The sequence below is a fragment of the Ambystoma mexicanum genome, chromosome 9, assembly GCF_040938575.1.
Source record: "Ambystoma mexicanum isolate Mex_15411 chromosome 9, UKY_AmexF1_1, whole genome shotgun sequence".
Lineage (NCBI taxonomy): Eukaryota > Metazoa > Chordata > Amphibia > Caudata > Ambystomatidae > Ambystoma > Ambystoma mexicanum.
Window position 1 is genome coordinate 1,309,287,994 of NC_090931.1, and position 17,016 is coordinate 1,309,305,009.

General features: G+C 45.5%; 1 protein-coding gene across 1 annotated transcript in view; it reads left to right on the forward strand.

Moving 5' to 3' along the window:
• Positions 1-17,016, forward strand: part of ADCY5 (adenylate cyclase 5) — a 1,747,191-nt gene that overhangs the window by 1,711,923 nt on the left and 18,252 nt on the right. The window lies entirely within an intron of this gene.

Here is a 17,016-nt window from a genome sequence, read left to right on the forward strand (position 1 = left end):
TCAGAAAATCCTTCTCGAGGAGATCGCCATTCTGCTAGAAAAGGACGCGATAGAACTCGTCCCAGGACACCAGGTAAACAAGGGTATCTATTCAACCTACTTCCTTGTGCCAAAGAAAGACTTGACAATGCGCCCAGTATTGGACCTACGGCCTGCCAACAAGTATGTCAAGCCCCAAAAATTCCGTATGACCACGCTACAAGAGGTAATCCCCCTCCTAAAAAAGGGGGATTACATGGCAACCTTGGATATGAAAGATGCTTATTTTCATATTTCCATGCTCCCGGCGCACAGAAAGTACTTGCGCTTCAAGGTGGACAGTCGCCACTACCAATTCAAGGTACTGCTCTTCAGGATAGCTTCAGCACCAAGGGTATTTATCAAGGTACTGGCGGTGGCAGCGGCACACCTACGCAGGGAGGCAATCCCAGTGTACCCTTATCTGGACGACTGGCTCATAACGGGGGAAACCCCAGGAATTTGCAGGACAAACATTCAAAGGACTATCGACCTCCTCCACGAATTAGGCTTCTCAATCAACGAGAAGAAGTCAAGCCTGGTGCCAAGCACCTCAAAACAGTTCCTAGGAGCAATCCTAGATACTCAGGAAGGGTTGACCTTCCCTTCGGAAGAGAGAATTCGGAATATACTACTGCAAATTCCACATTATCAGTCCGGTCAACAAATAACGGTACGCAAAGCAATGTGGTTACTGGGCATGATGGCGTCATGCATTTACCTGGTCCCCCACGCGCGACTGCGCATGCGTCCCATGCAGGAATGGTTGGCGAAACAGTGGTCTCAGGCAAGTGGTCAGTGGGACGATCTAGTGGTCGTTTCGCCAACACTGGTACAGAGCCTACACTGGTGGACAAGAGAGAATCTCGCAAGGGGAAACCCTTTTACGATCCCGAAATACAGGCAGTGGTGACTACAGATGCATGCCTGACTGGGTGGGGAGCTCACCATCTCCACCACACAGCTCAGGGTCTCTGGTCTCACTCAGTAGCCAAGAACCACATCAACCTCCTAGAGCTTCTGGCAGTATTCCGAGCGCTTCGGGCGTTCGAGCCCCATCTACTAAACCTGTCGGTGCAGATCCGGACGGACAGCACGACAGCCATGTTCTATCTGAACAAGCAAGGAGGGACTCGTTCGCCAAATCTGTCCAAGCTTGCCCAAAAAATCTGGATATGGGCACTCAGACGGAACATCTTCCTGTCATCGCAACATGTTCCAGGGGAGCTCAATTCCCTAGCGGATGCTCTAAGCAGAGACTCCCTCCCAGAAGAACACGAATGGGTACTTCACAGAGAGATCGTAGAAGATCTTTTCTCTCGGTGGGATTTCCCCACTATAGACTTATTCGCCACAAGCGAAAACAAACAATGCCCAGGATTTGCATCCAGGTTCCCCCAGCCAGACTCCCAAGGGAACGCCCTGTGGATGAACTGGTCAGGGATGTTTGCGTACGCTTTTCCACCAACTCCTCTCATCAGGAAGGTGGTGTACAAGATGAACAAGGAATCGATGACGCTCATCCTAGTTGCTCCCATGTGGGCGAGACAACCATGGTTTCCACACCTACGCAGAATGGCGGTGTGCGAGCCCATCAAACTTCCAGCCTGGTACAACCTTCTGTCCCAGCAACAAGGTCAAACAGTGCACCAGCAACCCAACTCAATGAACCTGGCAGCATGGCTCCTGAAGTCATAGAGTTTGGACATCTCAATCTACCACAGAGGTGTATGGACATCCTAAAAGAATCCAGGAAACCAAACACAAGGCACTGTTACTTTGACAAGTGGAAAAGATTTGTTATTTGGTGCCAGAATAAACAAATCAACCCTGTTGATTGCACTCCTTCCAACGTCGTGACATACATGCTCCACCTGCTGGATGCAGGATTGGGTTTTAACTCTCTGAAAGTACACCTGGCAGCCCTCTCGGCTTACACCACATCCCATAACAAGGTGTCGTGGTGGAAGGTACCAGTAGTTAAAGCCTTCATGGAAGGAGTAAAGAGACTTCACCCTCCTATTTCAAACCCACCGCCAGGATGGGACCTTAATGTGGTGCTAGCTAAGCTCATGGGCCCCCCGTTCGAACCCATGCATAAAAGTAGTCTCAAACACCTGACTTATAAAACGGCCTTCTTAGTAGCCATTACCTCTATAAGAAGGGTCAGTGAAATTCAGGCTCTGTCAGTGCAGGATCCTTTATTTACTATCCACAAGGACAAACTGGTTTTACGCACACACCCTAGGTTCTCACCTAAATTTATATCAAAGTTCCATGTAAACCAGTCCATCGAGCTTCCGGCTTTCTTCCAGGACCCGCAAAGCTCGGCTGAGGTGAAACTACACACCCTAGATGTGCGTAGGGTGGTCCTCTACTATGTAAATAAAACCAGACCGCTAAGGAAAACAGATCAACTGTTTGTCTCCGTAGCTACAGGCAGAGAGGGAGATCGCGTCTCTAAAGGCGCTATCTCGAAGTGGATTATCAACTGTATACAGCTGTGTTACTCTCTTTCTGAAAAAACTCTGCCTTTTACGCCAAGGGCCCACTCTACTAGAGGCATTGGGGCCACTCTGGCTTTCATTGCAAATGTTCCCCTCGACACCATTTGCAAAGCAGCTACTTGGAGCTCTATTCACACTTTTACTCAGCATTACTGCATTGACACTCATTCCAAGACAGATACACAAGTGGGACAAGCGGTTCTAAGACACCTGTTTGCTCATGACCCTTCTCACATCCCACCTCCTTCTTCTGGTACTGCTCGCTAATCTATGCACAGCATGTGATCTAAGCAGATTCCACAAGCCTCAGAAGGGATACATTACTCACCGTAATCGTATTTCTGATGCTTGTATCTGCTTAGATTCACATGCGACCCACCCTTCCTCCCCTCCGAGAGAAGGCGCATGATTGCTTGTAGTCTTACCTTTCTGTCTATCTGCTTGGATTATCTGTACTCACGCTACTCCTCATGCTTCCTCATGTCAGAAAAAATACAATCTGAGGATCCTAGACGCGTGAGGGATCTTGGGTACAGTGGACGTCACACTAGGGATAGTATTACTGGCACGCCTGTGTCGACGCCCATTTTCGAGTTTCGAAAAACAAACTGTAATACTCCGCAGCTTCCACTAGATGTCGGCCTATGCACAGCATGTGAATCTAAGCAGATACAAGCATCAGAAATACGATTACGGTGAGTAATGTATCCCATATATATATATTTTATAAAACCTTGAGTGGACACTTCTTTATTTTGGATTCTTGTACTGATGCTGGTTGAGTTGCTACTGTTAACACATTCACACAACTCTTAAGGGTATAAGCTGCCCTTCTGTCAGGTCACCACAAAAGGCGAAGGCAGGATATTTCTTGACTGCCCCTTTTTCACCTTTATGAATTGGATAATAGGTTGTTTGTAGTAGTGTGATGGCTGCGGAGGCAGTTTAGCCACTAATTATCCTTTTTCTCCTGTAGATATTTTATCACAGATGCAAAGGAAACTAGTTGCTCATAACTAGAGGTTCATCCATGAGGTCCCCCATTAACCAGTCCTCTACGCATCTGGGAAATTGCTCAAGAGATTGCTCGGAGCCAAGCAAAAAGGCATAGCTGCGAATCCTGTGTTTGGTCTTGCGACCCTGCTGACACATTCCAATACCCCACATCCAGGAAACCCCTCCTGCAGCCATGTGTCTGCTTCAACGCTGTGGTGTGTTTGCCTGCCAGAAAGGTGCCAGATCCCGGTAGTAGGCCGCCTGCTAGGGCTAGGAGCACCATACTGCCTGGCTCCAAATCCATAATGCTAAATCTTCGGAGGAGTTTTGACATAGCCCCCAACGGTCAACCCACCCCTGTTGTGATGGTGTCTCCTCCTACCTCCCAACAAGCCATGGGCAGCGTCAATCACTCGCCACTGAAGGGGAAACAAAAGAAAGGCAGAATGTCCTTTGCAACAATAATCACTCGCCACTGGAGGGGAAACAAGAAGCGGATTGCAGCTCCCTTTACAGGAGCATGGGCCTCCTGCTTCTCCTCCAGGTACCGTTCTGACATATGATAAATGGGATTGCACGGAGGCCACCCTACACCATAGAAGATGCTGTTTTCCTGAGGCGTTCTTGAATTGCATGGCTTGGAAGCGAGTTGTTCCTCAGACATGGTTTGGGATACCATCCTGGCAAGCAAGGAAAAGTAAGGCTGCCCCACTTCAGTAGCTGCAGAGCCAACCAAGACCCGGTCGGTGCAGGCATTGGCTATAGCAACACTTGTTTCATTTGCATAATTTGTGTATTAATACTATATCACCTACAGGCCGGAGTTGAATAGGTAGGTGAGGTTAGCAAGAGTGTGTATGATTGGTGCCCCATGTTCAGGGTTTTATTGTTAGCGATTCTATATCAGTATTTTTAGTCAAGATTTGTTGCATAGGTTTGGGATATTTGCAGTCTTGTTCCAGTCTCGATAGGAAGTAGGTCTTTACTATCAAGTTTACGTTGGGGTTGGTATCAGTTGCCTTCATTTTGGCTTTTAGATGTCGAGAGGCTATTGTCCCATGGGAGCGAGTGTTAAACGTTGTGCCCTCAAGGAACCAACTCACTACTAAGATCTGTCACCATTGTGTTATCATTTCAAGTAGGTTTAGGGACAACATGGGTAGCTTCAAGGGTAGGGGTAACACGGAGAGGCCCCAAGGAAACTGTATAGGCATTTCAAGTACAGGCCTTAGGGTATATGTTAGTTCATTTAGTTATAAGTTATATTTTCTTTAGTCTGGACATAAGGCAGCGATATTACTTAGCTCAATACAGGATCCTTGTTGGGTACATTTATTTGGTTGGATATTTTAATTTAAGTGCCACTCCAGGGAGTGCTACAAACCTGTTGGTGCCCCTCAAATGTTAGAGTATCTGGTGGGCGGGTGCATGAGGTCCATGTGGATGCGTGGTATATGAACATCTTGTGATGCACATGGGTGGCATGAAGTGTCTTGTGTTGCAAATGTTTGTGCATGTACATAATCACAAGTGTGAGAGTATCGTTATTTATTTATTTATTTTAATTTTTGTAACGCGCCACATGCCCTCAGGCCGCACATAGAACAGAGACAGGACATACTAACACAGCAGGTCAGAAGAGGGAAGATACGCAGTGTTTTGTTTTTGTTGATTTTATGGCATAGAGTTCTTCAGTCAAGATTGAAAAGAATAGTTTTTACGGCCTTTTTGAAAAGAGAGTAGTTCTGGATTTGACGTATAGCCATCGGAAGTGAATTCCAAAGCGTGGGGGATCTGAAAGTCAAAACTAGAGCCTCTGAACTTGATTAGTTTGGATCTCGGCTGAACAAGAATTGTGGCTTTAGAGGAGCGAAGATTTCTGTGCTTAGGTTTGACTTCAATACGATCTGATAGATATGTGGGGCTTGATTGCGACACACATTTATGCGCTAATGTGAGTGCTTTTTGTGTGATTCTGTGTTTTACAGGGAACCAATGTAATTTTTTCCTAAAAAAGGAGATGTGAGAACCGCGTGATTGCTTGAAGATTGTTCTAGGTAACTTGGAGGGCTTGTATGTTTGTGTCTGTAGTGCTGGTCATCAGGCTGTTACAGTAGTCCAGCCTTGAATTTATTAATGCTGTTGACAAAAGAGCACAGTTTTCGGTGGTTATAAACGGTCGGATGTATTGTATTTGTTTGTTAATGAGTCCACAGCATGACCGGATGTTGGAAAACGTGAGGCTTCATGGAGAGTTCGTCATCCAGAATAACGGCCAGTGTTTTTACTTTTCTTAGGACGGTTATAACACTGTCTGCTATAAGAAAGTTGGAGTAGTCAGGTGTGAGCTTATTCCAAATATTTTTGGTGGAAACAATCATAAGCTTGGTCTTGTTGTTGTTAAGAGCTAAGAAGTTACAGCCCATCCAATTCTGGATGGCTCTGTAGATGTTATTAAGGGTTTCCGCATCATTCGTATATTGGTCGCTGAGCTGAATGACAACCTGGATGTCGTCGGCGTAGTTCATGTATTGGACACCCAGGCTGTTCAGGAGATCTAATAGTGGTCAAATATACAAGTTAAAAAGGAGCAGTGACAGACAAGATCCCTGCGGAATGCCGCAGGTTTGAGATATGGGAGTGGAGTGATTGTTGCCGATGCATACCCTTACCATGCATTGTCCCAGAAAGGATGTTATCCATTTAGATGCAAGTGTGGAGCAGTTTGCAACCTCTCCGAGCCTTGTCACCAGCAAGATGTGATCAACAAGCTCGAAGGCTGCAGAGAGGTCTAATAGCATCAGCAAAGCAGCTTGATTTTTATCCACAATGCCTGCTAGGGTGGATCTAAGGTTGAGCATGGCAGTTTCCATGCCATGACAAGCTCTATAACCAGATTGGCGATTGTCTAAGATATTATGCGTTTCAACATGATTTTGAAGTTGACTATATTCTAGTTTGTCGAGGATCTTCAAAATGAAGGGAACATTTGTGATAGGTCGGTAATTGTCTTTGTTAGTAGGATCTAGATTTTCTTTTTTCAGCAATGGAGTTATCCATGCTGATTTCAGGACCTCTTTAACCGTGCCCTCATCAAATGACAGGCTGATCATCTTGGTGAGCCAAGGAACGAGAAGATCTGATGAATCTTTGAAGATGTTGGTGGGACAATCGTGGCTTTGAGTTCTTGAATCACTTAGAGAACTTGTTTCTCTGTGTAATGGAAAAAATTGCGGGATTCTTCCAGCATCATTAGTGGGTGACTTAGCAGTGTGGATGAGAACTGAGGGTCCATGTTTTTAAGGGAGTTTTTGATATTTTCCTTGTGAGCAGACATTTTTGACAGAAACCCATTGTGGATCTCTTGAGACCATCCAGAGTCCTTAATAAGGTTGTTTGAAGGAACAGGACGGTCTTGAAATTCCGCCAGGATTTTAAAAAGTTCACCAACATTGGACTGGGCATTTATGATTCTTTTATTGTAGTGGGTAGTCTTGGCAGAGGTGATGAGTGCTTTAAACTCCTGTATGGATTTTTTATAGGCAGGTAGGGTGTCAGTGTTGGGGTTTTTCCGCCAGGATCTTTCCAAGGCCCTTTTGGCTTGTCTAGCAGTGATGATTTCGTCTGAAAACCAAGTGTTTTTCATGGCTTCAGATTTGGTCTCTTTCATTTTTAGGGGAGCATGTTCATTAATAACTGATGGCACAAGTGAGGTGGTGTTAGTTGCAGTAGTGTTTTTTTAAGTTCCTCACCAGTTGTCGAATGCGCGGATAGGAGTTGAGTTTGAGGGGAGGATTGGGCAGGGTGACTCTTGCCTGAATTAGAGCACTATCCAACCAGATACATGGGATCACTGATAGTTGAGAGATATCAGCATTTTGCGTAATAAGCCAGTCACGGATGTGACTACTTTTTTTGTGTGGGTGTATTGACCCATTGTTTTAGGCCTGTGGAGGTGATGGAATCTAGTAGGCTAGTGCCTGCTTTATCAAGCTGGTTGTTTGCCCAGAAATGTAAGTCACCCATAATAATGAGGGGGCTTTTTGACTTGGGAATGTGTGCAATTAAGTCGAGCAGTTGTTCTTCAAACAGATGCATATCCTTGGGGGGTAGAGGGGGCGATAGATAGTCAGCACATTTAAAGATGTTTGTGGGGTAGTTTTCATCTTAACCCATAAGGATTTACATCCGTCAGGCAAAGTTTGAGGCAAGGCGTGGCAGTTGAGACTAGATTTGCACGTAAGCGTAACACCTCCTTCCTTGCCTAGTGTGCAACCTGCTCTGTAGAGGGTGTAGTCGTCTGGGATAGAAAGCGTGGCCTGACTTGGTAGGTTTGAGTTGAGCCAGGTTTCCGTTATTCTGAAAATGTCAGGACTGTATTGATCAACATGGTCAGCGATTTCTATGCCATGTTTGAAGAGTGAACGGGTGTTCAATAATGAAAAAGACAGAACTAGCAAAGGTGCTATGTTAGGCGCTCTGTGGCTGTGACAGTGCGATATTTGTTTAAGGCACATGATGATCTATTACCTACACTCGTATATGATGTGGATACCAAAGAGAAAGCGTACCAGGGCCGTAGTTCGTTCTGAAAGTGAAACCTCTGTGTGGGATCGGTGAGCCGGCGAGCTGCGGCGTTATATGGAGTTGCGTGTCTGGTGATGCGCATGGATCGACCTGGTGGCATGAGGTGTCTTGCGGCACAGATGTTTTTGTGTGTGCACGATTACTAGTCTGAGAGGATGGTTATATTACGTTTCCTAATTGTGTGGGTCAACAAGTGACTAGTATAGCTTTGGGCGCAGTCTACTTGGTTTGAATGTTTCGTGAGCAGTTGAGTAGTTGTACTCGGCCAGTTGTACAGGTGTTATCTACTGGTGGGGGTTGTTGCACTAGTTTTGTTTTTCCATTGTGGATAGTGGAAGGCTGTCCTACGTCGACATGCCTTGTTTTGCGCTGGAGGCTGTGCTGCACCATTCGGGGGGTCGTTAGTGTAGTTTGGACATCCATTTGCTCTCCAAAAGGTGCCTTTCAGTCCAGTTGTTGGATCACCTGTTCCCTGTCCGTCGTCACTGCATGACTTGGAGTGTTTGCATTCAGTGTTAGATTTCCCTTGTGTATGGTAATCTGTGTACACCCACTGGCTGGTGTGTATGTAGCTACGGTGACCGAATTGAATGTTTGTATGGGAGTGAAGTTGATATGGTTGTGTGGCATTTGTAAGGATAGGAGAAGTAGTGACTTGCTAAATGCTGTCTTTCCCTGCCGGCCATCTATAAATGCTGATAGATTGTTGATGCAGGTGTGTGACTGACCGCTCAGGAGAATGTTGATATGTGCTTGGTGTGTGCGTGTTCTGAGTGTCAGTTGGGGGCATTAGCTGGTGTGCATGAGAATGGGTGTTCTGTCTATGTATATAGTCGACTGGAACCCATACAGTATAATAAAGCTACTTGGACCTTTCTAAAAAGAGGCTCAGAGCTGGTCTGTGTCTAGACCACCATGAATCCTCCTTTGCATTACTACACGGATGCTTGCTCTGGAAGGACAGCAAGGAACAGCAGAGCAGCGCACACAGATGCAGAACTAGTCAGCGAAGGGGAAAGCACGATGACAGCCTCGCACTCTGAAACCGTCGGTTGCAGGGCCACATTGACAGACCCTGAGAGATGGAAAAATAGGTAAGGTGTTCAGAGTTGAAGCAAAGTACAGCCAATTGCAGAGCTTGCACAGGCCCCACCTAGAAATGTTCACCCAATGATCATGTTTGCTGGGAATCCCAGTCACCTATCAAAAGACCCTAAGGACTGAGAAGGTCTGGCAGCTAGGAGTCAGAGAAAAGTGCGCTGGGGCGTGTGTAGCAGAGTAGCGAGGAAGCTTTTTGAAGAGAGATGTGATTCAATTTAGTTTGGCAGTAATCATCTAGTGCCAACAGACCCTTACCCCCTACATTGAAAATGATTTGTTTTGTTCTATACGGATGGCACCACCATAGTCAACTTCATAGCTATTAACAAACCGTATCAAATCTTATGCTCGTAAGTGGAAGTGTGTCTTAGTTTGGAGAATAGACTTTCTTAGCGAAATACACATATCTTATTATTGGAGATTTATATAGCATGCCCTGTCGGGCTCCTCGATGGAGAATCAAAGGCATGGTCGTGTTCCCAAGGTGATCCCTAGAGCGGTCCTCCCAGCCTATATTTCCAAGGCACTCAGTGTGGGTAGTTAGGGACAGCCTTTAGGAGGAAACATGCGCGCACTCTCACAAGGCATCAGCTGCATAGTGTCGAGTTTGCTGTGACACTCACCTTTTTCAAAATATAGTGCACACTGCATACTGAATTGCCTGTAGGTAGCTGGGAGAACCTGGTAGGGACTTGGAGCTGGAGAAATAGGCCAGATTGCCAGCCTGAAGTACATCCCACATATGTGAGATTCTTACAATACCCACCAGCGTGCACTGAAGCTGCTTATCTGAGTACGTCTCTGGTGAAATAATCGTTGGAATCTGCCCGGGTGGCAAATAGGGTGGCGCTTTCTGTACTAATATTAAAAGTGATTTTGGGGAGAAAATAATGGAAGAGGATGCCGGTAACAGTCTCCTAGAGGCCTCCTAATGCGGCTTTTGCCCTTCTGCGGCGCAGGAATTGAATCAATACTGGTTGCTAGTGATCACTGGCAGGGGGGACCTTTGCCTGCTGGTTGTCCTACAACGTTCACCAGCACTGTCCATGTCAATCAATAAGGCTTGCTTAACAGTCTCTGCACATTGTCATCACACAAACATTGCTCAGTTGGTTCACCTCTTTCCTCTGAAACTGAGAGGAATATTTCTCCAGTCGGAATGTCCCTGTTAACTGCAGGGGAACACAAAGTATCATCTGTCACCAGTCATTTTGAACTTTTCAGCTTACACATGGAACCTCTGCCCGCATTAGTAACTTTCACCCCACACCAGTACAATTATGCCACAAAACCTGAGCTCAAAGTGTTGACCTTTAGGGCTTTACACAACCCCCGACCATGTCTGGACATTATTCAAGCCTTCATGTCTGCAGTGTACCTTAAACTAAATCCGACCAAGACCGAGGCTGTCCCAATTAATGGTGACACGCTCTATCCACCAGTTGTGCGTTTACGACTATGCATGTTGATTGTTTTGCCTCTACCCTCTCCTCCAGTGTCAGGGCTTTGAGATGTCTAGATCCCACTTTTCCAAACAACCCAGACAACCTGGTATCAACTCCACCACAGGGTATACCTGTTCTTCCAACCCAACAACTTTGAGTCCACTGCACAAGAACTAACCTTTTCCACATTGAGGCATGCAATGCTCTGCTCAGCGGACTTGCCAACTGTGTTGGCCCACTGATGACCTTCCCTCATGCTGCAGCATGATTTAATGCTGGACCACACAAGTGCAAAATCATAAACCCCTCCCCCAACTAAAAGATATACACTGCCTCCCCCATCCTGCCTGCATCAAGTTCAAGTTGCTTTGTATCCTCTATAAAGACATAAATGCCAAAATACCAGAAATAATGATCCTGTGCTGTAAATACTGGGATAGGGTCAGGGTGTCGGGGGCGGGGGAAACGGGGCATTTCCTGACCTGGGATGGGCAACCTACCAGGGTGTATTCCAGAGCTGATCCTGCCCCAGAGACGGTGTGAGGGAGTTGATGATTGCGGGTTTGGGAGGGGGCAGTACTTGCCATCCCCGAGTATGCTTTGTATATGTTTGCTGGTACCACTGTCCCTTCCTTGATGGCTGTCGGCCTCTTTTCTGGCTAGAGTTCTTTTTGATCTTTTTCAGGACAGCAACTCCCAGAATGAAGCTGGGCACAACCAAGTAAACCCATGCCAGAACAGTGGAATGGAATTGAGAACAAAAATGGATTGGACTGGGATTTTTTTGCCAAACAGAAATTACACTCAAAACTGACCTACCATTGCCGGAAGAACCATAGGCAAACAGTGGGTCACCGGAAAATGGAAACAAAACTCACCAGCCTCTGAAAGTATCAAGGAAAACAAGGCGCATGAGCACCTGGTTGCTACTCTGCAAATGGAGATGGAAAAGCGGGCAGGGCTAAAAAATCTTTTTGAAGCCTTCCAGGGATATCTTAGACAGAGATTGGCCAAGGGGAACATGTGACTGGGGACTGAGGGTTGGTGGGGGTGGGAGGGCAGTAGGAGCCGGGAGAAGTGTTGGAACAGGGAAATATGGGCTATAAAAGCTCAGCCAGCACAGAGGAGATTGAAAGGTGTTCAGGTGAGGTCAGGTAGAGCAGTGGTGAATCAACAGACCAGGTGGAGAGTGGACGGTGCAGTGAAGTGTTGAGGAGCCTGAGGCAGTGTTCTCAGAGTATGCAGAGAAGGTATTGTGTGTAGTAGAGTGTGTTAACAATTGAGTTGAGTATGGTGAAAGAAAGGTGCGGGTGGGGAGAAGTGTATAGGGGCTCGGAGACCAGGTGAGAGTTAGTGACAGATGTTGTGTAACAAGAGAGGTGGGAGATAGTGAAAGGTGGTCGCAGGAGTAGGAGTGGGGAGGGCAGAGAGAAGAAGGAGGTAGTTGGGAGAGACAAGTGGAGAAAGTGTGTAAGTTCAGGGGTCAGAGGAGTAGATGGGTTATTGAGGGAGAAAGGTTAGAGGGAATGGGGTTGGGTAGAGAGGGAGTAAAAGGAGAGGAGAGAGGTGCAGGTAGTGCAAGGGTGGCATAAGTGGGGGTAGAGGTAGAGGAGCAGATAGAATGAGAGGCAGAAGGGGGACAATTGAGAGCAGAAGGAAAGAGGTACAGGTAGAGAGGAAGACAAGGATCACAAAGGTAGGAGAGTGGCGATAGAGAGTCAGAGACAGAGACAGACTGAGCGAGTGGGAGGTGAGAGACTGGAAGAAAGCCCCTGGTGAAATCGGGCGGTCCAAAAGACCAAAGGTATTCCAAAAGTCTGGGAGGGCAATAGTTAAAAAAAGGTCATGGCATTTAGGTTTCCCATTCAATATTACAAAGACTTAGAAAGTAGGGGTTACCTTGCTTTAGAGTACATCCGAAGATTCTGGGAAATAAAGACACCTGGGCAAGGGTGGAGGGAGCCCACAGGGAGGCTGATAGAGCCACAGGGAACCCTCAGTTTCAACCATACCAATTTCCCAGACCAACTCTTTAAAACATTAATAAAACATCTTAAATCTAATATCTTTGTCTGTGGATTTCTCAGAACGCCTGTGGCAAAACCTATTCAAACTATACAAACTGTGCAACCCCTGAGCGCACATCCCCAGTGCTCAATTTGTGGGTGGGGCTTGCCAGGGTGCAGCCCTGGCACTTACCACTGACCCCGGCACTTATTGCTGATTCCAGCTTGATTATGTTGTGGTGTTTTGTCAACTTTATTATTTTAACTGTCAGTCATAGTAATATAATACCATAAGTGAAAGGTTCGAAATTGCTGGGAGCTATTTAGCTCCTACCTCTATCCTCGGAGAGCCTGTTTAGCTTGAAAGCTACAGCTACAAGGAACAACTTTTGGCCCCCCACTCCAAGTGGTGCCTTACAACCATGCATATGTGACATTAACTTTGAGTGTTTGAAAATGTTAATAAAGAAGAACTGGGACACATCCAGGACAAATTTAAACATAGAGGATCATACATAGTAGCCCAAAGGCTACTGTGCATCTCATGTGAAAGTTAGATGTGTGGTGCACTGTGCACCCTTTCCTGGTTACCTAACCTTAGCTCCTGCTTACTGGGTGATGTCTGACACCCAGGAGCTGCTTATAGCTCCTGCCCTTGGAACCTTAATTTTGAGCCCTGTAGTGTGCACTGGCCAGGGTCAACGCATGGGCTAGCTCATTGTTATTCATGAACCTGTTGACCCAGGCTGGCAGCGCTATTTATCCATTGCCATGAATAACAATGAGTTGGACGGTGACAATAATGGGCACTGATGCTGGTGACATCTTCACACTGCTCCACTCAGCCAGGCATGACATTGCTGCAAATTCCCTACTGTAATAACCATCAGGGTGAGTTGACAACAACAGGAGAGTCACCAGCCAGCAGCCCCAACACAGGGGCAAGGTCAGCGAAAAGCCCACTATCGAAGAGGAGTTCCTGTCATGAGTGACAACCTGTATAAAACAATCTTGCTGCAGTGTTTGATAGCAAAGTTCATCAGTTAAGTAATGATTCGGCCAGCATTTGTCCATCAATTTACCATAGGAGGAACGCCTGCTTGCTCTTGTTTTCTGTGAATAGATGGTTAGCATGTTCCACTTGCCACTTATAGGATCAGAGCAAAATGTTAATGATGATGTGTTTTAAAGAAACATTTAAACATTTAGTTAATTTCAAGACACAACTAATATATTATGTCGAATGATATCTGTAAATCGTACAGTGAATCATCACCTTCAATGAACCGGTGGGGGCTGCAGCTTTAACCACAAATCTGTTGACACAGCATGGAGCAGCTGTGGTTGGTGTCAACAGTGGGCGGGGAGTTGCCCGTCCCAATGTGTAACGGGCGTGCTAGAAAACATTTGGTTCCTGGCACTTATTTTACTTACAAACAAAGCACTGCTCGTCCCTGAATCCATCTGCAAAACTCTCTGCTACTTCCTGGTACCAGGTCTACGCTATAAAAATAACACCAATAAAAGTAAAGAACTATAATTAGGGAAGTGATATAATACTCTGTTGAGTAAATAATGGGCTACCTGGCAGGAATCAGATATGGCCTACTGCTAAATTGTGCAATTGAAGAGCCAGTTTCTAATCCGACATCACCAGAATTGAGCAGTTCTAATCCTGCATCTTCCTGTGCACAAAAAAGGTAGTGCTGAAAAATGGACTGCACGCCCCGGTCACGTGCTATAAAGCAAGTGGATCATCCTGCTCAACCATAAAAGTGCCTGCACTAGCCTCTGCTCCATAACCCCTCAGCCACACAGGGGTGGGTGGTCTGGCAACCAAAAGGGCCTCTGGAAAGGTTTTTAAAAGCAGACCCATGTTACACCGTACAAGCAAGCCCAACACCATTGATGTAGGGTTTAGGCATATCTCCATAAGAATATTTGCCAAAATTAATACAAATTAGGATTTTAAGGCACATTTGCCATTATATAGCCATTAAAAAGTAGTTAAACAATAAAAGCGCAGGCAACTAACTTTAGTTAAGAGAGGAATAGCATACGGGATGCTCCATTACAAATTCTTTGCTTTGAAAGGATGTAGGGAATGAGGAGAGATGGAAGAAGAGGGGTGCTTGGGAGAGAGGATAAAAGCAGTAGACGATCAGGGTACCCACACAGAAGAGGCCCAGGGTATAGAGCCCCTCTGGGAAATATGCAGAGTTCTCTATAGGCCAGTCCACTCCAGAATCCCCTCCCCCGACCCCCATGTAAATATACACCAAAAGAACTCTTAGTGCAATGTTGCAATGCATTTGTATTATTTTGCTATAATATGTGTTGCAATCAATTATGGCGCAGAGAATTCTTATGTCTATACAACAGGTATTACCCTATATTTTTGTTTTTCGAGGGGTTTGTGGTATATTAGGGTACTGGTTCCTTGAGCAATAAAAAAGAACCACACACTTCCTCCTACTGCTGCGTTTTGGGCTGACTAACAATGATCAGGACCATGTGCACACCCTGAAGTCATTTTCTTGCACTTAGATTGTTGTATTGTATCTGACAGTACTGCTTTTTGTCTAAACCCAGACCAAATTGTGTTTATATGAGATAATGTGTAATGTGAAAAAACTGTTGGTGACATATGAGTCAATAATAAAATATGATGCTCTGTTATCAAAAAACTCTGGCTTGTTGTATGAGAAGTTGATATCTGTTATGACTTCAGGGTGTGCACATGGTCCTGATCATTGTTAGTCAGCCCAAAACGCAGCAGTAGGAGGAAGTGTGTGGTTCTTTTTTGTTGCGCAGAGAATTCCTAGCCAAGTTCATACTGCTTTCCTCTTGCAACTATGATCACTGATTGCTTTCGCTTATCCTTCCTTTTCTACTCCAAAGTCTATATTAATGAATATGCATTCATACAGGGCGACATTTAGAGAGTTGTTGACATTTAAGTTCCTGAACATAGTTTTTCAAAGGCTCATCTTATATATGTCGTAGACCGTTCTTCAATGGATGATTTGTGGATATCTTCCTAACTCATTTGATGAGTACAATAGAAATCCTCTAGGGGGTGCACAAGACACATTCATGTCACACTCCTTCCCACCATCATCCACAACCAGTATCCATGGGTCACAAGTACGCCCTCGCCGGCCCTGGCTATTGAGAACTCTGGAGGGGTCCCTATTGGCCTCTACACCACGGGCCTCTTTTGTGTGGGTGCTCTGGTTTTGTGTTCCTCTTACCCTCCTATGTACCCCGCCCCTTTTTTTCTATCCCTCCTTATCCCCCATATTCCTTTGAAGTATAGAATTTGCATAAAAGCTTCCAGTATGTTGTTCCTCACTCTAAACAAATGTTATATGTCCGTTTTTTATGTTCAATTATTTTTATAGTCCCTATATTGGGACACATGTATGTTAAAATTACCCATTTAGACCCGTTTTTTCAAATGTTCGTGTTGCAGAACTCACTCCAAACCCTACTTGATGGGGTGGGGGAGAAAAGGGGGGACGGTCTAACACGGTGTATTATGGGGCCACTTTGAAAAACATTTCCACGGCTTCTTTTGGCTCCCAGTCCACCCCATGTTCCGAAAGCACATCACATGACACAAAGGTGCTCCGTATCTTTGTAAGCCTAGAAGTTTAACCATAATAGGGAATCACCAATTGGCAAGGTGCCAAGCATTTGAGGCACAGATCCCAGGATGCATGTAGAAGTTTAACCATAATAGGGATTCGCCAATTGGCAAGGTGTCAAGCATTTGAGGCACAGATCCCAGGATGCATGTATAAGTTTAACCATAATAGGGATTCGCCAATTGGCAAGGTGCCAAGCATTTGAGGCACAGATCCCAGGATGCATTCATTCCACACCCTCCTCCCCCAGCGTAAAAAGAAATTAATACATTGAAATCAGATCCGACATTTATTAAAAATCAAAGTCGTGTTACCTTCGTTATAGAAAATATTTCAGCTCAATTAAAGAAGGGGGCAATGAAGTATCTTGTCCTTAGATGAAGTTGCTGGCTCTGGGCAGGATTCCAGAGTACTAATCCCAGCTTCACCACTTGACCACGTTGTGTGTTCTTGGGTAAAATCCACTTAAATCTGCAAATTGTGGGAGCACTTACAAGCAGGGTAACCTGAATTAAGCGGCATCTGAATTAAGCGGCATAGGAAAAAATAGACTTTTAATTGTCATTCACTGTGTTTGGCTGTTAGAGAGTTGTAGTGAATAAACAGTATTATAACATGCATTGAGTTTCAAAAATGTTCCGAAATACTGCAAAGAGGTACACCGAAACATGTCTCGGGATGCTTGTGGTCTTGTGAGGAAGGGATG